Source organism: Mobula hypostoma, chromosome 2, assembly GCF_963921235.1.
Source record: "Mobula hypostoma chromosome 2, sMobHyp1.1, whole genome shotgun sequence".
NCBI lineage: Eukaryota > Metazoa > Chordata > Chondrichthyes > Myliobatiformes > Myliobatidae > Mobula > Mobula hypostoma.
Genome location: NC_086098.1, coordinates 203,401,002 through 203,418,912, shown reverse-complemented (window position 1 = coordinate 203,418,912; position 17,911 = coordinate 203,401,002). Strand labels below are relative to the sequence as shown.

At 39.8% G+C, this 17,911-nt stretch overlaps 1 long non-coding RNA gene across 3 annotated transcripts in view; it reads right to left on the bottom strand.

Moving 5' to 3' along the window:
- The window catches only part of LOC134342822 (uncharacterized), a 75,549-nt gene extending 62,981 nt beyond the window's left edge, over nucleotides 1-12,568 (bottom strand). For all 3 annotated transcript variants that reach the window (XR_010017114.1, XR_010017113.1, XR_010017112.1), the window contains exon 1: nucleotides 12,386-12,568. This is a non-coding gene — a long non-coding RNA (uncharacterized LOC134342822). The remainder of the gene's footprint in view (nucleotides 1-12,385) is intronic.
- Nucleotides 12,569-17,911: the final 5,343 nt, after the last annotated feature.

Here is a 17,911-nt window from a genome sequence, read left to right as displayed (position 1 = left end):
TACCCAGGTAGCCTTGTTTATAGCCAAACCCCATGGATAACCAGTTTTACACTCTCTGAAACAATTCCCTTGCCCACCCTCTCTGCAGTTTAAAGAGCTCCTCTTTTCTCCTTCACAATTCCGACAAAGGGTCTTCAACTTGAAATATCAGCTCCATTTCTCTTCCCACAAAGCCCAGCTGACCAGATGGTTTCTAGCATTCTCCTGTTTTAGTTTAAACAGTGACTTATTTGAAATGATGATTTAAGGCCATTGGCATTAACTAGAACTACCAGTAACATGATAAAGGTTACTGTTCTCAGTTTAGAGAGAACTGTTGCAAGGACTTTCAGACATCTAACGTGCTGGCAGATGGAAGCTAGAGGCAAAGCATAGTGGGGTTCAATGTTGATCAACAATCCTTTGATGGGACATTGTATGTATAATGTTTAAAAAATTTAGTATAAGGCTAAGTAGCTGATAGCCTCCGAACAAGTGTTCAGAAGCTCAAAGCCCCTGTATTCTTCCAGAAAGTGACTTTTCTCAAAAACCTGCAGTTGATCACTTCCATTGCTGATGATATTGGAGGGAGTACTAAGTGACTGGAGGGAGTACCAGGAGACAGAATCTACAAGCATTTGGATAGACAGGGACTTATTAGGGAGAGTGAACATGGCTTTGTGCATGGTAGGTCATGTTTAACCAAACTATTAGAGTTTTCGAGGAGGTTACCAGGAAAGTGGATGAAAGGAAGGCAGTGGATGTTGTCTACATGGACTTCAGTAAGGCCTTTGACAAGGTCCTACATGGGAGGTTAGTTAGGAAGATTCAGTCACCAGATATACATGGAGAGGTAGCAAATTGGATTAGACATTGGCTCAATGGAAGAAGCCAGAGAGTCGTAGTGGAGGACTGCTTCTCTGAATGAAGGCCTGTGACTAGTGGTGTGCCACAGGAATCAGTGCTGGGTCCATTGCTATGTGTCATCTATATCAATAATCTGGATGATAATGTGGTAAATTGGATCAGCAAATTTGCTGATGATACAAAGATTGGAGGTGTAGTGGACAGTGAGGAAAGTTTTCAAAGCTTGCGGAGGGATTTGGACCAGCTGGAAAAATGGGCTGAAAAATGGCAGATGGATTTTAATACCAAGTGTGAGGTATTGCACTTTGGAAGGACAAACCAAGATAGAACATACAGGGTTAATGGTAAGGCACTGAGGAGTGCAGTAGAACAGAGGGATCTGGGAATACAGATACAAAATTCCCTAAAAGTGGCGTCACAGGTAGATAGGGTCGTAAGGAGAGCTTTTGGTACATTGGCCTTTATTAATCAAAGTATTGAGTATAAGAGCTGGAATGTTATGATGAGGTTGTATAAGGTATTGGTGAGGTCGACTCTGGAGTATTGTGTTCAGTTTTGGTCACCAAGTTACAAGAAGGATATTAGTAAGGTTGAAAGAGTGCAGAGAAGGTTTACAAGGATGTTGCCAGGACTTGAGAAACTCAGTTACAGAGAAAGGTTGAATAGGTTAGGACTTTATTCCCTGGAGCGTAGAAGAATGAGGGGAGATTTGACAAGAGGTGTATAAAATTATGATGGGTATAGATAGAGTGAATGCAAGCAGGCTTTTTCCACTGCGGCAAGTGGAGAAAAAAACCAGAGGACATGGGTTAAGGGTGAAGGGGAAAAAGTTTAAGGGGAACATTAGGGTGGGCTTCTTCACACAGAGAGTGGTGGGAGTGTGGAATGAGCTGCCAGATGAGGTGGTAAATGCGGGTTCTTTTTTAACATTTAAGAATAAATTGGACAGATACATGGATGGGAGGTGTATGGAGGGATATGGTCCGTGTGCAGGTCAGTGGGACTAGGCAGAAAATGGTTTGGCACAGCCAAGAAGGGCCAAAAGGCCTGCTTCTGTGCTGTAGTTTTTCTACGGTTTCTATGATATTTTCAAATACCAGCTTATCCATGCTCTCATCATTCTGTGAATTCTGATTCCATGGGATTTGCTTCTTGCTCCATCCACAAAGATCTGCTCCTTCCCTCTGGTAATCCATTCTCCACCTGGCTCCTCTGATCACAGAGAGAGACTACTTCACTTAGAATTAAGCAATATGTATAACCATACACCATGTTATGAGTGTATAGGGGGAAGTATTAAACTGAAACAACTAAAAGAATTTTAGGTCATGAGATTATTTGTAAACCCATCACAAACAAGTCTTGCTACACATGTGTTTACATGTCTGATGCCATCACGCACAAGGATAAGCGGTGACAAAAGGAAGTTCAGGGCTTAGTACTAGTCTAGAAGAGCATCAAGTTCCATCCACAGTTCATTTTCCCATGAGCAACTGAATGAAAATACTTCATAGTGACATCAATTTATTGGCAATACAAAGAAATAGCTCAATTTGCCAGCGCTCTTCCCCTAGGTAAGAAGCAGAAGTGTTCTAACATGTCAAAGTATATTCATAAATTAGGAACAAAGCAAAAAAAAGTGTCAGTAATCTGATACAAAAATAGAAGATGCTGGAAATTCTCAGGAGGTCAGGTAGCAACTGTGGAGGGAGAAAGGAATTGTGTTTCAGTGCAATGACCCTCTGTTTGAAGAAAGGTTACTAACCAAAAATCTTTACTCTTTCTATCCCCATCCACATTGCCTGAACATTTAAAAAATATTATTATATTATTTGGTTTGCCAAACTGCAGAATTCACAAACAGAAAATTATTTCAGCTGCCAATATGCTTTACTGAGCATATGTTGAATTTCTCTGCAGTAAACAAGCTTGACACACAAAATAGCCTTTGTTTTCCAAACTTAGCCTAGTCAAATGCTCCAATTCTCAATGACATACATGAAACCAGTGCCATTTCCCCATAACAATGACATTTACCACTTTCTAACAACATTTCCAATTAATTATGATTCCTTTCCACTTCTTGAACAACATTTCATTCATCCCTTAATACATTTGAAAAATTACAATGTCAATCCAAGCACAGACATTGCCTGTACATGACCGTTTGTAAAGGAGGCCTAGTGGGCATCCCACTGGTATTTTAACTTAACTGCATTTAATTATTTGTGAATTTAAGAGGCAAACTTGAAAGCAGAAATTGACTCAAGACAGAATGTTTGACTTTCTGCCATTCTATTTCCAACAACACTGCAGAACTGACTTTTAGAGATATTTTAGAAAGAAAAGTATAAAGTAAGAAACCATCACCTTTAGCATTTTACATTTTTGTTTTGAAACAAGAGAACAATCAAACTTGAGAGGTGCGCAAGAGATCAAGGGGAAGATAAAATATCCAAATGTTTTTAAAAAGAAATACATTTTGGAAAAAAGTCAACATTTTGAATGAATTACTATCCACATAAAATTAGTTTTTTCCCCATTTGCATTTCATATTTCAATTGGAAATATGTGCCTATTTGGGGAAAATCAAATACAGTGATTCTGGTTAATTGGGACATATATGGACAGAGATACCTTTTGCCCAATGAAACAGCAGTGCCAATTAGCCAAAGTGTTATGGAAATAGACAAACTACCATTTAACCAAGCAAAAAAAATGTATTTAAATGAAATACAGAACAAATTAGAACATTATTTAATATTTCAGTAATATTGCAAATGTATTGTTTGATTGAGCATTCTTAGCTGTTTACATAATTCATGAATGTCTTGTAATGTTATGTTATGACAGTGAATGTCATAAGTTATTATGCAACCGTATCATATGCAAATGCCTTACTAAAGTAAAACTAGGTAGACACGTTTTTCCCAGCCAATGAGTATTTCTTTTGGAGTTACAAAATATAACTACCAGTATTACTACAGTAATATAAAACTGTTTATTATTTCCTAATAGTTATCAATGGTGGAATTTGTCTAGTGTACACTGCTGTGTTCTTTTTATTGACAGTAAATAAATAAAATCAACACAGATACCTAGTGTAGATAATGGACTGCCCACATACAATGCTTTTGATGATTGCATCCTTCAAAGGATTACATCCGACGGGACATCAACCATCTCGACTTCACCGCACCTTGTTCCCATTCCAACCTCACTCCTTCCGAACGCTCTGCTCTCCACTCCCTCCACACTAATCCTAACCTTACTATAAAACCCGCCGATAAGAGGGGTGCTGTTGTAGTCTGGCATACTGACCTCTACCTTGCCGAGGCACAGCGACAACTCGCGGATACCTCCTCTTATTTACCCCTTGATCGTGACCCCACTAAGGAGCACAGGCCATTGTCTCCCACACCATCACCAACTTTATCTGCTCAGGGGATCTCCCATCCACTGCTACCAACCTTATAGTTCCCATACCCCGCACTTCCCGTTTCTATCTCCTACCCAAGATCCTGCCTGTCCAGGTAGACCCATTGTCTCAGTTTGCTCCTGTCCCACCAAACTCATTTCTGCATACCTTGATACTGTTTTATCCTCCCTTGTTCAATCCCTTCCTATCTATGTTCATGACACTTCTCATGCTCTGAATTTTTTCGATGATTTTAAGTTCCCTGGCCCCCACCGCTTTATTTTCACCATGGATGTCCAGTCCCTATAAACTTCCATTCCCCACCAGTAAGGTCTCAAAGCTCTCCGCTTTTTTTTGGATTCCAGACCTAACCAGTTCCCCTCTACCACCACTCTGCTCCATCTAGTGGAATTAGTCCTTACTCTTAATAATTTCTCCTTTGGCTCCTCCCACTTCCTCCAAACTAAAGGTGTAGCCATGGGCACCTGTATGGGTCCCAGCTATGCCTGCCTTTTTGTTGGCTTTGTGGAACAATCCATGTTCCAAGCCCATACTGCTATACTGGTATCTGTCCCCCACTTTTCCTTAGCTACATCGATGACTGCATTGACGCTGCTTCCTGCACGCATGCTGAGCTCATTGACTTTATTAACGTTGCCTCCAACTTTCACCCTGCCCTCAAGTTTAGCTGGTCCATTTCCAACACCTTCCTCCCCTTTCTTAATCTTTCTGTCTCTATCTCTGGAGACAGCTTATGTACTGATGTCTACTATAAGCCTATGGATTCTCACAGCTACCTGGACTATTCCTCTTCTCACCCTGTCTCTTGCAAAAAATGCTATCCCCTTCTCGCAACTCCTCTGTCTCCACCACATCTGCTCTCAGGATGAGGCCTTTCATTCCAGGATGAAGGAGATGTCCTCCGTTTTTAAAGAAAGGGGCTTCCCTTCCTCCACCGTCAACTCTGCTCTCAAACGCATCTCTCCCATTTCACGCACATCTGCTCTCACCCCATCCTCTTGCCACCCCACTAGGAATAGGGTTCCTCTTGTCCTCACCTACCACCCCACCAGCCTCCAGGTCCAACATGTAATTCTCCGTAACTTCCGCCACCTCCAACAGGATCCCACCACTAAGCACATCTTTCCCTCCCCTCCCTCTGCTTTCCGCAGGGATTGCTCCCTACTTGACTCCCTTGTCCATTCGTCCCCCCCATCCTTTCCCACCGATCTCCCTCCTGGTATTTAACCTTGTAAGCGGAACAAGTGCTACACATGCCCTTACACTTCCTCCCTCACCACCGTTCAGGGCCCCAGACAGTCCTTCCAGGTGAGGCGACACTTCACCCGTGAGTCGACTGGGGTGATATACTGCATCCGGTGCTCCCGATGCGGCCTCCTATATATTGGCGAGACCCAACGCAGGCTGGGAGACCGTTTTGCTGAACACCTACACTCTGTCCGCCAGAGAAAACAGGATCTCCCAGTGGCCACACATTTTAATTCCACGTCCCATTCCCATTCTGATATGTCTATCCACGGCCTCCTCTACTGTCAAGATGAAGCCACACTCAGGTTGGAGGAACACCACCTTATATTCTGTCTGGGTAGCCTCCAACCTGATGGCATGAACACTGACTTCTCTAACTTCTGTTAATGCCCCTCCTCCCCTTCATACCCCACTCATTATTTATTTATATTTATTATTTTTTTTCTCTCTCTCTCTCCTTTTTCTCCCTCTGTCCCTCTCACTATACTCCTTGCCCATCTTCTGGTCTTCCCCCCTCCCCCTTTCTTTCTCCCTAGGCCTCCCGTCCCATGATCCTCTCATATCCCTTTTGCCAATCAACTTTCCAGCTCTTAGCTCCATGCCTCCCCCTCCTGTCTTCTCCTATCATTTCAGATCTCCCCCTCCCCCTCGCTAATCTCTTACTATCTCTTCTTTCAATTAGTCCTGACGAAGGGTCTCAGCCCGAAACGTCGACTGTACCTCTTCCTATAGATGCTGCCTGGCCTGCTGCGTTCACCAGCAACTTTTATGTGTGTTGTTTGAAATTCCAGCATCTGCAGATTTCCTCGTGTTTGCATCCTTCAAAGCTTCATTTTCATTGTAATATTCTAAATGAGTGTCATTTGCTTCAAATTCTTCATAGTGCCCAACTTGTTGAAGTAATAAAATTGTTTATTTCTTTCTACCAGTAAGTAGGAGACTACGATGCATAAAAACAAGAACAGTCAGAATGAGAAACAGTTTCTTCCCCCAGGCCATTAGCCTCCTGACCTCCCTGCTGCACTTTATTCAAAGAGTTACTGGTTAATCTGTTCTGTACCATACAATATTTAATATTAAAGCACTTTAGTGTGTTATTTATGTGAGATTCATCTGTAGATTTTATCCTTACCTTCATGAAGTTATCATGTGTTATGTGTGCTACTTTGCTTTACACCCTAGTTCAAATGAAACATTGTCTCATTTCTATATACATTGTATGATTATATACATGCATATAATTAAATGACAATAAACTTGACTTGTCAACTTAATTTCCACTCCCCACCATTTGTGACATCTTCAAGCCCAAATGCTTGAAACCACAGTGAGCAAAACAGTCCTGAGTTATCTTGCTGCTTATTTCTCTGTAAATATCAGTGACAAAAATCACTGCTTTTTGAACACACCCACATGCAACTGATGCTATTTAAAAACTACTCGCCCTAAGCACAGTGTAGTGTTTAACGGCCGCACAGGTGCATGCGACTGACATTATTTAGAAACTGTTCTGTATCAGTCTCCTGTCCCAATTAAACAGCACGGTGTCCCAAATAAACAAAAGAAACCCAGCTATTTTCTCAATTCATTTTTGTTAGGGATTATACCAAACAAGCAGCTGTCACAATTAACCAATGGTTTAATTTACCGGAATTCACTGTATTTAGTTTTTGAGCTTATCATGTCCAAATAACTGGCATTGACTGCCCTGATTAACCAATAGCCCCAAATAACCAGAATCCACTGTACTACCGGGAAATTCTGCAGTTTTTTTTTTAAAAAACACTTAACACAGACCTTAGTTTCTTTTCAAATAGTTCTGAATCCTCAGAGTGAGTCTCACATAATATGGAGGACCGTCAGTCACATCTGCCTGTACTTGCTCTTTAACTGCACACAGCAGCTCTTCATTTCACTTGCCTCGCAACTAAAATTTTCCCATCTTCATTTTCCTTTCCTCTCCCAGATTCATTTTAAAAAATATTAAAAACCCTGATCAAACATTACCATTTCCTTCTCAATGCTTAATTTCATTTGAACATTCAAATGAGGACAGCTTCTCCACTTCCTTTCACTTTCCAGTCTGCGTACGTACCCTGTTGATGGATATAGAAACCTGTACTGGGATCTTATCTCAAGTAGTTTTCCACGAAGTAATAAATTTATTGCAACAAATCTTAATTTAGGTCATGACAGAAGAAAGTTGGCCTTCAAGCTGAAACTCTTGCCCAACTCAGATCATATCCTGTGTCCACTATGCATGTTTAATGGCCTTTGCTGGCTTCTAAACTAGCAGTACTTTGAAATTAAAAAGTCTTGTCCTTGTATAAAAATCTGTACAGTCATATCCTTGGACAATTGCAATGATTGTCCTCTTGTACATTGGATATTTTTATTGCTCTATTAATAACTATGTACTCAACTCCCAGGGCACAGAAACTGCATCACTAGCCACTTTGTTATTCTTTTCCTTTTCCTTGAAGACGTCCCTTCAAAGTGACTTATATGAGTTGTCCTAATATTTCATACACTTCTATAACAAACTATGTTGATAACCCTGTGTTAAGCATCTCAGGATACTTCATTATATTGAAGACACTTTATAAAACATGTTTTGTTGTTGCCACTATACTTTATAAAGTGTCTTCATGCAATTTTTCCCCTCAAGCCAGACAGGGAATAACTGGGTTCAAGTCACTTTAGGTAACAAAAATCCTTGGGCTTGACCAGCTAATTTTATACTCAGATTTTTGAGTTGTAGTTTCACAGCAGTGGTCACCTGAACCAGCAGGTGCTGAGGGACTCTTACTACTCTTGAGCAAAGAACTGTACTTTACATTCACAGTGAAGGCCCTGCTCTCCTGTCTCTACATAACCTCCTATTCTTGTCATCTCCTGAAGAAGTGGTGACAACTGGTTCACATCTCTTGGTTCACTCACGTCACTCTCATCATAACAACAGCCCAGATATGACCCTCATCTGAGTCCTCTGAGGCAGGAAGAATAACAAGGACTTCCTATGGCAAGTTCTTGCAAGATGCCCTGCACTGGAGAAAGACTAAAGCCCACTACTTTCTTGTGTCCCTCTAACTAATCTGCCCGACCCTTGCAGTGAAAGTCAGAGAGTGTTGTGTTATGTCAGATAGAAAACATAGTTTGGTCCACACCATCACTCCCTTCATTAGACTTCAATGACCCCTTCAGCTCCACCCCTTCCCTAGCAGAGGAGGCCTGAACAAATGGCCTAAATATCCCTTGGCCTGCAAAGGAAAGGAAACTTACAAAGCTGCAGCCTGAACAGTAATAATGCAGAAGATGAAGTAAGCCTATAGCATAAGTGCCCAAGTCGGCCACATAAAATTTTGTTGGAATGTGTCATGTAGTACCACGCGTTGACTCTTCAAATTCCACCCATAATAAAAAGATTCATAATGTTTATCTCTACAGCCAAATGAAGCATCCAACGATTTTCTTCTTACAAACTGAGAGCAGTGAGATATTTTATTGGAAAGTTCTCACACCAGTAAGAACACATGACATTGGATGATACTTTGAAATCTTCGCTGACCTGGTGTAGACATCAGTATTTGGACAGTAAATGGTTGGGTAGTGAATATTAGATATTCAGTGATAATAATGGCAAATATGTATGTGCTATAGTTTAGCAGCGCTATGAATATTCATGTGAGTCATTGTTTTCAGTGGTGAGCGTGGTTAAGTCTAATTATAGGAGTAGACTTACTGATGAAACTGGTGCTACATACATAGCTCTCAAATCAACCAACTACAAGCCAGGTATAAAATATTTGTCATTATTAGTGCAGAAACAAAAGTTTCAGTGAGCTAAGATGTGTTTACTTTCCTTGGTTGTTTATGAATATGGACAACTTATAATTTCACAATTCTTGTTATGAGGTACAGTAACAATCTTATTTAAAATATTACTTTTCAATTGTCCTTTTAAAATATAAATAATTTTAATAGGTTTTCTAAATTGCTTAATTTATTTTGATCTGTTTCTGTTACATTTTTATTAATAGTAAAACAATGACTACGTGTGGGTCATCCTTTTCCTTAAAAATAAGACCATTAATTCATTAATCAATGATAATCTCTCCGAAAGTTATCACGGAAAGAAGAAAATGTTTTAAAACAATCATCAATTTGGGCACACATTCTCAAAAGATTTGCCACCCCTACATAAGAGTTGGGTTTGCAGCTCACTTTGACATATCTAGTTGGTCACGAAATTCCTTGCAGCATTTCTCACACAAATGGTCAGCACTCATTCCAGCCAACTTCACCCCCAGCTTTCTACAAGATAAGTCCACAGTAATGAAAGGTGGATGTAGTGATCACATTGGGGCAATGTTATAAAGTACATCAGGAAGACTGCAATTGCTCTTAGGCGCCTGCAAGATGGTCCCCCAAGTCAGGGCTTTGGAACTGAATCCAAGGGCTCCCCTCTCATACACATGGCCTCATTCCTGTTCCTCAATGTCCTAGTTCAAACGTAGATGATAAAGAATGCATTATTATCCCTTTAGAAGGTTGACTTCTTTGGGGGTTAGGATAGAGGTGTACTGAGTGGAACAGCAATCTAGTTGGTCACGAAATTCCTTGTAGCATTTCTCACACAAATGGTCAGCACTCATACCAGCCACTTCACCCCCAACTTTCTACAAGATATCCATTCTAGTCTCCATATCTAGCAGCAGGACTTGAGTAAACATTAGAACTGCCTCCTTTTCCCCTGTAACCCACCCCTGCAGTAATTGTGGGAATTGCGGAAGTGTCTGCAGTAATGCCAAGAGGAATATGGGCTAAGCAAGAACTGCACAGATCTCCTCTCATTGTGTGCTTCTGGCTGTAAATCAACAACATCCCCTTTCAAACTTCTTTGACCAATTATGGGACTGGATTTGGAAATGGTGGGGCAATGCAAGGGCCATTTAACACACCAGAAAGGTGAAATCAAATTCCTAGGCTAAGGCACCAAAAGAAGTATTCCTACATTTTCTTCATCATTGATACAAAAGTTTGAATTTAGTTATTAACTATTTTAAGCAGTTCTTACAAGGTGCATTTGGAGTCTGCAGAAAGACATTAAGAGACTGGGCAAAGAAATAGAGGATAGAATACAATGTAGGGAAGTGTATGGTCATGCACTTTGATGGAAGGAAAAAGTGTAGTCTATTTTCTAAATGGAGAGGAAATTCAGAAATCGGAGGTGCAAAAGGACTTGGGAGTCTTAGTGAAGGTTACCTTAAAGGCTAACTTGCAGGTTGTGTTGTAGTAAAGAAGGCAAATGCAATGTTAGCATTCATTTCAAGAGGATAGGAATACAAAAGCGAGGATGCAGTGCTGAGGCTTTATAAGGTATTGTAATATTGTAAACAGTTTTTTGCCCCATATCTAAAAAAGGATGTGCTAGCACTGGAAAGGGTCCAGAGGAGGTTTACCAGAATGATCCAGGGAATGAAAATGGTTAATGTACCAGTTATGTTTGATGGCCCCTTATCTGTACTTGCTGAGATTTAGGAAAAGGAGAGGAGATGTCATTGAAACATATGAAATATTGAAGTGCCTAGGTAGAATGGATGTTTCTAATCCTGAAAGCCTAGGACCAGAGGGCACAGCACAGAATACATCCCTTTAGAACAGAAGAGGAATTTCTTTAGCCAGAAGATGGTGACTCTATGGAATTAATTGCCACAGAAGACCGTGGAGGCCAAATCATTGGATATATTTAAAGCGGAGGTTGATAAGTTGTTGATTAGTAAAGATACCAAAGGCTGTGGGGAGAAAGCAGGAGAATAGGGTTGAAAGGGAAAATAAATTGCTCATAATCGAATGATGGAGTAGACTCAATGAGCTGAATGGCCAAATTCTGCTCCTTTCTGATGGTTCAGGAAGCAAGGACCAAATTGTGACCCAACATGTCAGCAAGTATATCAATTCTTATGATTAAAACAATCACATAAGAGCACCAATTACAAAAGAATGTTTACATTGTCACTGGTAATTGTAATAATTTTCCTCAAAATTCTTCAAATCTTCTTTAAAAGTGAAGAATATTATACATACATTTTCACCCTATATTCAAGTACTTTCATTCCTATTCTGGACTTCATTTTGTTGCAGCAAAGATCCTTGTTTCAGTGTCCAGAACACTGGATAGTTATAAATCAAATCAAGACAAGGAATAACAAAGAAAGTGATAGCACAAAGGAATTAAACAAATGGAAGGAAGCCAATCAAAATTCTCAGCTGACAGAATATAATAAATAAGTTTACAAAGAACATCTATAAATTATGGGAGTTTTCATTATACTACACTTTTGTTTTTACTCCGGGAAATTAACCAGTTTAATGTGATGGGTGGAATAACTCACAGGAAGTTAGGATAAAGATTACCAGCAGTTAAAAACAATCAGAATAGTTTAAAAAAACATTAGAACGTCTTGCACTTATACACGATCAAGATATCCCAAAGTATTTTACAATTAGTAAAAGCCATTAATAACAGCTTATCTAAACTATAGTGTTCTCTTCCTCTCTGCACCTGGGCTTTAAGCTGAAGTGGACGGTGTATTTAGAGGTGATAAATATAACCAACTGAACCGTAACTGGCATTAATTCAAGGCCGCTAACAAAATACTGTTACAAACCTTAGGCAAAAAGAATGCATCCTCCTTCACAAAATATTTTCTAGATAAGCAAGTGGGCGGGTAAGAAGCGGGGATTTCAGACACCACAAACGTTTAACAACATCGGGACTCTTAAAGGAACACATTTTAGGGAAAACACTTAGAAAATAAATTAAAGAAACTTTCTTACTATCTTACATACCAAGAGTTTAGCTGTAAAGAACAATAGTTCAAGTGTTGGATAATGTCATGGCCTTTCGCGCCTTTACCGAAAGAAGAACCCACAGTTTGCAGCTTCTCGCAGACTGGTTTGAGGGAAGAAAGAATTTGTGTTCCTTCCAGCAGCAACAACATCAACTCCAACCCACAGGATGTGGGACTGTGATCTAATCCTCACAAGCTCCAGGGTTTGGCAGATTCCCAAAGCCCCTGGCAGCACCAGACCTACTTCACAGCGCCGTAAATTCCCGTCGATAAGCTGCGCCTCTGAAATATGTCTCCGAACCCCCACCTTGACGTTTAGCTCAACCAGAAAGAGAAACGGCCAAGTACGCGACAGAAACGATAGAGAAGAAAACGGAGCGGGTGGAGAATGAATTGAAAGAGGAAATTAAAAAAGTACATAAGTATGTGGGAGAGAAAAAAAAAGGAACCGAAATAAGTGATTAGATACAGGTGTGTGAATGGCCTATCTTCTCAGACGATTGCATCTCCATCCCAATATTGATGTGATCACAAGACAGATGCAGAAAATGCAGAAGATCTTTAGACAGAAAGCAGAAAATTGTTGATCCACATACATATTTTTCTGTATTTATATTTGAGCTCTGAATTTCTCTGGAGAGGCTAATAGTCAATATGAATCTCTAATTACTCTTAAGAGGAGTAATTTTCTTGACCACTGTGGCACTATCACATTGCTAATGGACGATGCATTCAAAGATTTAGACCAAGGGGTGAAGTAAGACTGATACATTTGCAAGTCAGGTTGGTGACTTGGGGAAGAACACACAGGTGGTGAGATTCTACTCTGTCTATTGCCCTTGTCTGTCTAAATACTTCATAGAGATTGCAGTTTCAGAGTTGCTGTTGTAGTGGCTTGCAGATGGTATCTACTGTAGCCACCATGTGATGGTAGTGCAGGAATGAACAATTGATGTGATTGATAGGGTATCAATCAAGTGTGCTGCTTTGTCTTAATAGTCTTGAGCTTCTTAAAAGTATTTGTCACTGTACTTATCCAGGCAGGAACAGAGGGTTTCACCATTATGCTCATTTGTGTCTTAGAAATGGGGGAAAGCTTTGAGATGTCGGGAGTAAAGTTCCTCCCCACAAAATACCCAACCTCTGAGCTGCTCCTGCAGCCACAATACTTAAAGCAACATGATGATCCTTAGTTACGCCTGACCCACCGAGTTCCTCCAGCAGTTTATTTTTTGCTTCAGATTCTAGCATCGGCAGTCTCTTTATGTCTTCAGCTGCAGTATTTATGTAGGCTAATCCATTTAATTAAAAACAAAGCTACGGATTTCAGAATGATGAAAGAAAAATAGAAACTGCTGGAAAAGCACAGCAGTTACAATAAAGAACTGTGCAAAAATCGTGGGTATATATATAGCTAGGGTGCCTTAGACTTTTGTGCAGTACGGTAGTAATTTTATGTATTGCACTGTACTGCTGCCACAAAAAACAAAATGTCGTGACATATTTGAGTGCTGATAAAACTGATTCTGATATGGGTCTTTATTGTGGTCTGAGAGTGGGAAGGGGCAGAGAGGGGAAACATGGTTGGGAACAAGGGAGGGGGAAAGAGCGGGATGCAGCAGAGAGATATTCTGTAATTATCAATAAACCAATTGTTTGGAATCAAATGACTTTGCCTGATGTCTCAGGGTTGGGTGTATGTGTACCTGCACCTGCACCACCCTCCTCCCACCCCGGCACTTCTTCTCTGCCACCTGTCCCAAACCCTTCCCACAGAGCTCCACCCTCACCATTCCCAACACTGTACTGTACGTAGAAAGAGAAGCAGTTAATGATTTGCGTCTGAATCCCTTCATCACAATGTGCCGAGATATACAGATTCAAATCATTAACTGTTTCACTTTGCACAATACTGCCTGACCTGCTGAGTTTGTCAAACATTCCGTTTCAGGTCCTGATGAAGTTTGATCAAGCAGTTGCGCTCACAAGGTATTGATGGCAGTATCAATGAATGGTAATGGGATGTGATCAAAATGCCTCTTCTTCAAATTGGTCATTGCTTGGCACTTTTGGGGCATGAATGTTTCTTGTTACTTATCAATCATGCCTGTAAAGTCTTGAAGCACGCGTGTTTCATTTGCAAAGGTGTTGCAAATAGAAATGAGTATTGCGCAATTGTCAGTAGACTTCTCTCCTGATCTTATGGCCTGCTACAGAGCTTCAACCTCACAAATCAATAATCCCATTCTTCTGACAAATGTTTCTTTATCCAGTGTATTCCTCCAGAAGACCCTTTGTTGCTCCAGCTGAAGATAGTTACATCTGGAACACTATCCTGAGGACCTCCTGCATTGATGTTCTGGGGCTGAAATGATTAGCCTCTAACAAACACAATCATCTTTCTTTGTGTAAAGTACAAGTTCCAACAGAGAATAGGTTTTCTTCTGACTTTCCTGCCTCCTTAAAGCACAATTGAAAGCACAAAAATAGTTAGGAATAACCCAATGAATATTTAGGAAAAACCCAACAGTACAACAATTATAAGATGCTATTATACTTGGTGGCTGTCAGTCTGATCCACAAGTACTGGTTCACTCTCTACTAATGCTGCCTAGTTTACTGAGTCTTTTGATATCTTCTATTTTTATTCCTCATGATAACTTGCTTTAATGACTGTTTGATTCTATTCCAGTATAATTCCTCCTGAGTGCAAATGCTCTTGGCACTCTAGTACTGAGGAATAAACTTTGAATATTGATCCTGGTCTCTTCTTGTTTCAGAATCAGAAGCAATTTTAACATTACTGACATATGTCAAGAAATTAATTGTTCTGTAAAATTTTAGGAGTTAAAAAAATTTATAAGTCACAGATATGGTTGAAGAATTAACCAGTAGCGCTGTTTGTAAGAAGTTTGTACATTCACCCTGTGACTGCTTGGGTTCCCTTGCAGCCCTCCAGTTTCCTCCTACATTCCAAAGATGTATGGGTTACTATGTTCACTGGTAACATGAGTGTAATTGGGTGGTGTGGACTCATTGGGCCAGAAGAGCCTGTTACCGTGCAGTATCTCTAAATAACAGAATAAATAAAATTTATTAATTAATTAAAAGAATGACATATAAACAGATAAATAAATATATTAATTGCATATGACTTGACAATTACTATAGTAGTAACAACAGAAGGAAAGAATTCCGGAAGAAAATAGATTGCCAATATTGAAGTGTAAGGCCAGGATTCAGGAAGTAAGCTACCCGAACTATGCAGTGCTGAGTCTGCGACTGGTATTAACAAAATAATACACGTTAGAACCACAAGCAATGAGATTTATCCAGAATTATCAATATGTAGTGGAAGAAAGAATGTCAGTAGGTGCTGGTTTGTGTACCCATCAGATTTCAATAATCTTAGAACTCCAACAGTAAACAAAGTTCCATATAATTACAAAAAGACAAAATATGAACAAGTACAGACAAAACTACCAAAAATATGAACAGAAGGCTGAATTTGCAGTCTACATTCCGAGTGGGAGGCCATCCTAAAAGGGAGCAGGAGTATCAGATTATCCTGTAGTGCCAACTCTCTCACCCACGCACCTTCAACTATAACTCTGTGCTGGAAGTTTTGAATCAGTGAATTTATCAAAGAAGTAATGTGGAATGAAGGTGTAAATTCATGTATGGATTGCAAGATTCAATTGGCATATTAGATCAAATGTAAGGAAATAAATGAGAAAACTAAGTGAATTGCCCATTGCATGCTTTATTTTTGATTCTCATCACACGTACTAAGTTGCTGCAAGAGTTCTAGATTTAGACAGATGCCATTGTCAGATTAAATGCATTTAAGATCTAGACATCACACAGTCAAAATGTCATACCTGGGCCATACTGTGTTATCTTGAAACAGCTTATTATAGCCAATTATTGACTTCAGAAGGGAACCAGAGGTCCATGAGCCAATCCTCATTAGAGGATCACAGATGTAGAAGGTTAGCAACTTTAAGTTCCAGGGTGTTATTCTTTCAGATATAACACCCCTGGAACTGGGCTAGCACATAAGTGCAATGACAAAGAAAGCATGGCAGCGCCTCTGCTTCCTTTGGAGTTTGTGTAGATCCGGCAAGACATCTAAACTTTGACAAACTTCTATAGATGTGTGGTGGAGAGTACGTTGACTGGTTGCATCACAACCTGGTATGGAAACACCAATGCCATTGAATGGAAAATCCAACCAAACGTAATGGATACAGCCCAGTCCATCACCGGTAAAGCCCTCCCAATCATAGAGCACAGCTACATGAAATGCTATTGCAGGAAAGTAGCATCCATCATCGGGGACCCCCACCACCTAGGACATGCCCTCTTCTCGCTGCTGCCATCAGAAAGAAGGTACAAGACCCTCAAGACTCACCACCAGGTTCAGAAACAGTTACTACCCCTCATCCATCAGGTTCCAAGAGGATAACTTCACTCATTTTCATTTGCCCCATCACTGAAATGTTCCAATAACCAATGGACTCACTTTCTATAACTCTTCATCTCATGTTCTCAATATTTATTGCTTATTTAATATTATTTCTTCTTTTTGTATTTGCAAAGTTTGTTGCCTTCTCTACTCTGGTTGAACACCCTAGTTGGGTGGTCTTTCATGGATTATGTTGTGGTTAATTTTCTATAGATTTATTGAGTACGTCTACAAGGAAATGAATCTCAGGGTTATATATGATGACATATATGTACTTTGATAATAAAATTTACTTTGAACTAATTTCATAAAATATTTTATCTCAGTCATCCAGCTCACCTCAAACTTCCATACAGCAATAGAAGCATGGAAGGACAGTTTAACAAAAATATCAAAATAGATCCATTGCCAACTAGTTTTTAATTCCTCTACACTGCCAGCTGTTCTCTGTATCAACCAAATGAAAGAGCAATAGTAAATAAACATCCACTGGAGATGAAATCCTCAAATCTCATCTACAACTAGGCCACAAGAGACTTAACAGTGATACTGTACATCGATACATGGGATCCAGGCATATTCCAAAAGCATATCTTTCAGCCTTAACTACACAGTGCTGACTTATACCCTTTTGATCCACATGTTTAAATGTTGACAATCCAATTTAAAGTTGATTCAGTGCACTTCACATAAAGCCAGATTGCAAAAGCCTTACACAAGGCTGACAGGCAAAGTATATCCTCATAAATCAAAGCAGATCAGGATACTAGAGCCCCGATGGAAAACCAAAACCTGCCCAATTTGTGACTACAGAACGCATGGAATAAATGAACAATCCTGTGACCAAGTCACAATAGTAGAGACATCCCAAGAAGAAAACTTTTAAAAAAGGTCTATTTCTTCAAATTCTTATTACTTGAAAAGATGATGCCATCTGTTGATAGTTATATTATTTTAAAAATTATATTTAATTGCTATTCTACCAAGTGAAACCTTTAATACCTTTGATAAATATCTAAGCAATTTTAGTTGATTCTCTTTTTTACAGGAAACTTA